This window comes from Rousettus aegyptiacus, unplaced genomic scaffold (genome assembly GCF_014176215.1).
Source record: "Rousettus aegyptiacus isolate mRouAeg1 unplaced genomic scaffold, mRouAeg1.p scaffold_m13_p_1, whole genome shotgun sequence".
NCBI classification, from domain to species: domain Eukaryota; kingdom Metazoa; phylum Chordata; class Mammalia; order Chiroptera; family Pteropodidae; genus Rousettus; species Rousettus aegyptiacus.
The window spans coordinates 35,032,012-35,038,606 of NW_023416284.1; positions in this window are offsets into that span (position 1 = coordinate 35,032,012).

Consider the following 6,595-nt stretch of genomic DNA (forward strand, 5'->3'; position numbering starts at 1 on the left):
GTGGAGAGATAATATTTACCTAGGCTGGGATGATATGGAGCTATGAGATAAATTCACTGGGGAAGAGGAGGAGAAGGATGGCTGACATTTCATGAGCACTTACTCTGTGCCAGGCCCTGTTCTAAAACTCTACTAGATTGTCTCCCTCTAGTTCCCACACAGCAACCCTGTGAGCTAGGTGCTGCTATGTGCCCATTTTACAGATGAGGAAATGAGATGCAGAGTTAAGTGGGAAGTGGTGAGAGCAGGACTCAAACCCAGCTTGTTTCATTCGTAGCCCATGGGCCTAACTACTAAGCAAAATGGCAGCTAAGCCAGCATGGGGCTCATTACATGAGATAAACAAATCCAAGTGCTCATCATTCAGTGCTCATTTTACTTTAGGAATACTTCTTAGGGCAATGCGTTCTAGGAAAACATCAGTCTACAGCTTCTGTGGCATACTTTTCCGTTCTACATTCTCAGTATTAGCTCTAACATTTTATGGCAAGCTCTCTGCTAGTTAAACAACAGAGCATATCATGGGGTTTTATTACATCTAACCTCCCATCATAATTGATTTCCAGCAGTGGTTTTCAGCATTCTCAGTAGCGCAACAGCTAGTGGAATGTTTGGATAACATTATTATAAGATATTTAAAGAGATTTTAAAACACAAAAACTAAATAAAAGCCGCCGCAGTTATTGAGGGTATTCTGGTGTGTGTACACCACAGTCTGGTTCAGATAATACAGACAATATCCAGCAAGGATTTCTGTTTACTGGATAAAGTGGCACCACCGTGTGGCAAGAATGTAAACACCATTCACAGTTTGCTTGGATAGCCAGCTTTGAAATTGTGTCCTGATTAGTTTTGTTTTGCTTTTTAAATTCAGGAGAGTTGCATTTTAAAAAGTTGTATACATTAAGATAGCCTTTATTAGTATCTCATATCACACTTTCAAATTATCAGGAAGCCTCTAAAGTACAATGTGGGTGGTCTATAGATCACAGTTAGGATTGCTCCTCTTGCTTTAGTGGATCAAAGAAGTCATGTGAGATATGTGGAAACTCTGATAATTGGACATTAGGTACATCACAGAGGGCCCTTGGTTGCGCCCCAGCTGACAAGTCCTCAAAAATATGATAACAGATTGACTGTAAGTGGCACTCTGAAATTGAACCAAAGAACCTTGGGGTCTCTTGGCCAAAACAAAATGTGAATGACAATATGGTAATTTCTCAGGAAGGTACATATTAATCGTGTGAATTTAGTTACAGTCACAAGCTTGCTCTGGCTGGGTGGGTGCCTTTACATATAACTGATTTGACAATCTGCCTGGGAACGTCTGCTGTGACCCACATCTACGTCAAAGTATTGTGAGAATTAAGTGAGATAACATAGGTACAGCACACAGCAAAGAGTGGCAGTCAATAATTTTTGGTTGCTTTTCTTTATACTATTTGAAAAGTGCTTTGTAAATTACAAAGTGACAAACGAACAAATGTCATTGACTAATGTTCATTGTTAGTATGTGATAGATGGTACTGATCCAATAGAAGAGACCAGTGTTTCTCAAAGGCTAATGCACATATGAATCACTTGGGGGCACTTGTTAAGATGCAGATTGTTTCAGTCACCCTAGGGTGGTGTCTGAGATTCTGCAGTTCTAAGAAGCTCTCAGGTGATTCCAGTCTACCAAATGCACTTTGAATAGCAAAGGTACAAAACAGTGATCTTAACCAGACTATACATTAGAATTACAAAGTGAGATCTGTAAAGTGTGGACTCTCAGCCCCTATACTAGATCTAATGAATCAGAATTTCCAAGGGCAAGCTCAGGAATTTATAGTTTTAACAAGCAACCCAGATGATTCTGGTGCTCAGCCAGGGCAAGTATTCTTAAATCTGCTCTCCAGGTAATTCTGATTCATTCAATCAGCTGATATTTGTGGAGCTTCTACTCTGAGCCAGGCATTGAATTTGGTGAGGAGGACAAACAAAAGAACCAGCAATGACAAAGCATATGATAAACGCTGGGCATGGAGTGCTCTATATGAGAGCCCAGGACAGAGGGTGTGGGGATTCAGCCAGATTTTTCAGTCAAGGGCAAGGAAGATTTCTCTGTGGGATGTACAGTTAGGATGAAGTTTAAAGGATGAATAGGACAAAATTAGAACAACAAAAAGAGGTATAAAATAATACAACATGTTAGGAAAGACTTGGATTCACCCATGGGAGGAGTAAATAACTAGGTTAGAGAAGAAATTAGGAACAAGATCATGTAGGGGTGCTAGGCGAAGGAGTTTGACCTTCATTCTGAAGTCTAGGGTTTTCAGAAGACTCAAAGTATCTGGCAAATAGCAAACACACAATAATTATTAGCCCTTAGCATCATTATTGTAATTACCAGGTTTGTGGTTTAAGAAGATTATACTGACAGTACGATGGAGAGGAATGGAGACCTAGACTGGAAACAGGGCAAGTGGTCACAGACTATTATAGTCATCCTGTTAATCCAGTTAAGGAATAGGAAAGATACGAAGGAAGTAGATTTTATAGGACTTGGAAGACTTGGTTCCTGCCATAATTTAAAAATTCTTCATAGAGCAGTTTGCAAACTCCTTTCACATATAAACTTGGGGTGGAGTCAGTGTAAGGATTAGTCTAATTTTACTAGTAAAGGAAACTGAGGCTCAAAAATAAACTGACTTGTTTAAGGTCACACGACAAGTATGGGGAAAGCCTGTTCTATTTGACTTTACAGCAGATATTCCTACTGCTGCTGCCCACAAGGTGCAGAAGATAGAAACCCTATATGAACACCAGGAAGGTTGGAGGCATTCATCTTAGTTGGTGTGTAAAGTGAATTGACATGGACTTGAAGGAACCCAGAGCTCAGTCCTGGCTGCCATTAGCACCATATTCCCAGATATGGAAATCGTGGGGAGCTGGAGTCACCAACATGAGGATTCTCAGACAGTTTTGATGTGGCGCCCAGGTTTCCCAACACTGTCTTGGAGCTGATGGGGTAATGGAAGCGAAGCAGCAATAGCAGAAGTACAGATATGGAGCAGATGGCAGATGTGACTGAAGTTATCTTGACCCATTCTTGCCATCTCTCTTTTAAAGACACGCCCCTTCCTCCAACCCATTCCCTCTCATTTCCTCCAGGAGTTTCTCCACCAATCAATTTTCAACTCTTAATCTCTGCCCTCCAAGCAGTTACTTCCTCTCAGCCTTCAAATTTGCTCTAATCTTGCCCATCTTTAAAGAGTCTCCCCATCTCAGTTCTGCCATATTCTCAAGCTACTGCCCTGTAGAGTTAACTAACAATTCCACTTATGCTTCATAGAGGGATGAGGTTTCAATCTGGCGTCTTCATCTGTCATTTGGATAAATTCTCTCATAATCTTAATTTCGAAGTTCACCTTCTGACTACTGTGGCTCCTCTTAAAACTGAGAGTGGCTTACAAATTGATCCTTATAGCCACACGTTTGTTCATCTGATATTTCATGGACCTTATCTATGTAAAGTTTGTGATGCTCTGCCTCATATTCCGAGGAATAATGCATAAATTAGAAATTGGTTCAGCTGCTATTAACAGAATAACACAATTCCACTTGCTTAAACATGATGATATGATATGATATGATATATGACATGATGATATGATATATAGACAGATAAATACCCTGACAGCTGTCTGTATCTGTCCCTCCTACTTCTCCAGGGCTCTGTTCCTTTAGCCTTTTTCAGATAATTCTATTAACTGTGAATAATTAGAATGTTTATATCAGCCAGCTACTTCTTTTATTTCAAACCTAAATTGTTCTAAAGGCCATAACTTTATTGGGCTGTCTGCATATGCTCATCATCTTTGATGGGGAACTTTGCATTGGCTCTGAGTCATCATTAAGACACACTGATCCCACCATAGAGCTGGAAGTTGTGTATGATTTTTAAAATACTACCAAATTCTTGACATCATATCCTTTTTTCATCATTTGTTCTCTTCATGTACAATCTTAAGAAAATCTGCCTGAAGTTTCTGTGTGGTTGAATTTCAAGAGGTTTTTACTAACCTAGAACACATACACGCACACACACACACACACTCACACACATTCCCATTAAGATTCTCTGCCTACCAAAATTAGCAAAAGACCACAAAAAGAACTAGGGCCTGAGGACCCAGTGAAGAGACATAGGTTTCCATTGGAAAATGGTCTTTTCTAATAGTCCCAACACACCTAGGAGGCTGGACTAGGCCATTATTTTTGCATCTTGAGAGTTGCCCTCCATCTTTCTGCCCATTGCTGACTTGGAGCTGTATGCAGAGAGGCCTGACCCCACCAGAGAAGTCCACAAGTGAAAATGGTGACAGTTGGATGCCAGAGTTGAGCTTAATCTTCCTCACTTGAAAGAGCTGAATATATACAGGCATGCAGCAGAAGTCAGGGATCTATTGCCACAGGGTCCAGAGAGGGGCCAGGGCCTTTCCCAGGAAGTGTTCTGAGCCGTGGCTCAAGTCTCCACCTCCTCCCTGCCACCCCACCTCAGGGCCCTTCACAGCACCATTCTTCTTTGCATCCTTGTCACTGGGGGCCCAGAGGCCTGCCAACTCAGATGACCAGAACCCATGTCTCAGATGCATTAACTTGGTCCTTCAGACACCTCAAAAGGTGCACCTTCTACACCTATAGACTCTCATAATTAAGCTCTCTTTCTGTTCTGGGCATCAGTTCTTTTTCCCCAATAGTTCTGAGCAATGCTTCACAAACCAAATTCAGGTTAGTAGTAAATTAAACAGAACAGATTTTTTTCTCACATAGCAAGAATTCCCCATTGATTGGCTTATTCATACATCTACTTTATCCATGAGTGAGTTTTAAAAGTTTTTTATGTGTGTATTAGGATTCTCTAGAGAAACAGAACCAATAGGTGATAGGTGATAGGTGATAGATGATTAGATAGATAGATAGATAGATAGATGTAGATGTAGATATAGGTATATAGAAAGAGATTTATTATGAGGAACTGGCTCACAAGATTATGGAGGCTGGGAAGTCTGTCTGCAGGCTAGCAGCCTAGGAGAGCCAGTGGTGTAGTGCCAGTCCAAACCCTAAGGCTCGAGAACCACGAGTACTGATGTCCTTGGGCAGGAGAAGATGGCTGTCCCAACCCAAGCAGAGAGCAAATTCTCCCTCCCTCTGCCTTTTTGTTCTATTCAGACTTGCAGAGGATTGGATGATACTCACACTCTTGAGGGCAATCTTTATTCAGTCTGAGATTCGAATGCCAATCTCTTCCAGAAACATGCTCATGAACACACCCAGAAATGTTTTACCAACTGCCTGAGCATCCTTTAACCCAGTCAAGTCAACAAATAAATTTAACCATCAAAATGGAGCAGGGAGAGCATTCATTACAGTTTGGTTTCACTTTTTTTTTGTATTTAAATATATTCTCACATACTCAGTTTCTTTTTAAAGGTTCGGAGTTCATTACAACAAATCCCATTAAATCAGACAGCACTTTTTGAAGTCTAGCCCATGCATTTCCTTATTTCAAGCAATATTAGGTCAAGGTAAGATCTAGTAGAACCAGTCCACTTTAAATGGCCAGGCCAACTAACTCTAGGTGCTAGTTCCTGTCATTTCTTCAAATATTGAGTGTTCACATTTGCTGTGTTTGCTCATTCTTATCCAGCTGGGTCTCTTTCTCATTGAAATGTGGACTCTTCTGCTATCTAAAGTTTATTGTTTTTAAGAACTTTGATTTTGAATAAGGATATTACTTTAACCTGGCCACCGTGCTCTTTCCAGAGCGCAACTCTGGGATTACCTCAATACAAACGATTTATTCTTCAGGATTTTTCTCTAAGTAAAGGAACATTTTTGACTCTTCTACAACAAAATATGGTGTTTCTGGTCTTCTAGCTTATGGTTATCCTGAATGTAATACAGGCACCAGGCCATCCCAAGGAAAAAGATATGCCTTGTGCTAGACACCTGCATACATAAATGAAAATAAGATTTCTGCCTTGGAAGGCCTCAAAGTTTATTGTGAAAGATGACCACATATAGTTACATTTTATATATATAACAGTAAAGGAATATGAAAAGTGCTGTGGGACATGGAAGCAACTGAAGTATCTTATGATAGATTGACTAAAGAAGCTATGGTACATATATACATGGAATATTACTCAACCATAAGAAGAGATGAAATACTGCTGTGCATCAAACAACATGGACAGACCTTGAAATAATCATACTAGGCGAAATAAGCCAGACAGGAAAAGTTGGAAAGCACAAGATATCACTTATATGTGGGATATAAACCTAAAAGCAACAAATGAACAGGACCAACAAACAGACTCATGGACATGGACAATGGACTAGTGGTTACCAGAAGATAGAGGGGAAGGGGGAGGTAGATGGGGAAAAATGTTAAATCATTTCTTCAATTAATTAATTAAAAATTAAAAAAAAGTAAAGTGCTGTGGAATCACAGAGGGAGGAATTTGTTCTTGAGGGAAGGAGAAAGGATTAGGATTAAGAAAGACTTCATAGGGGTTAGCAGTTTTGAAAACGTGTTTGAAGGATGTTG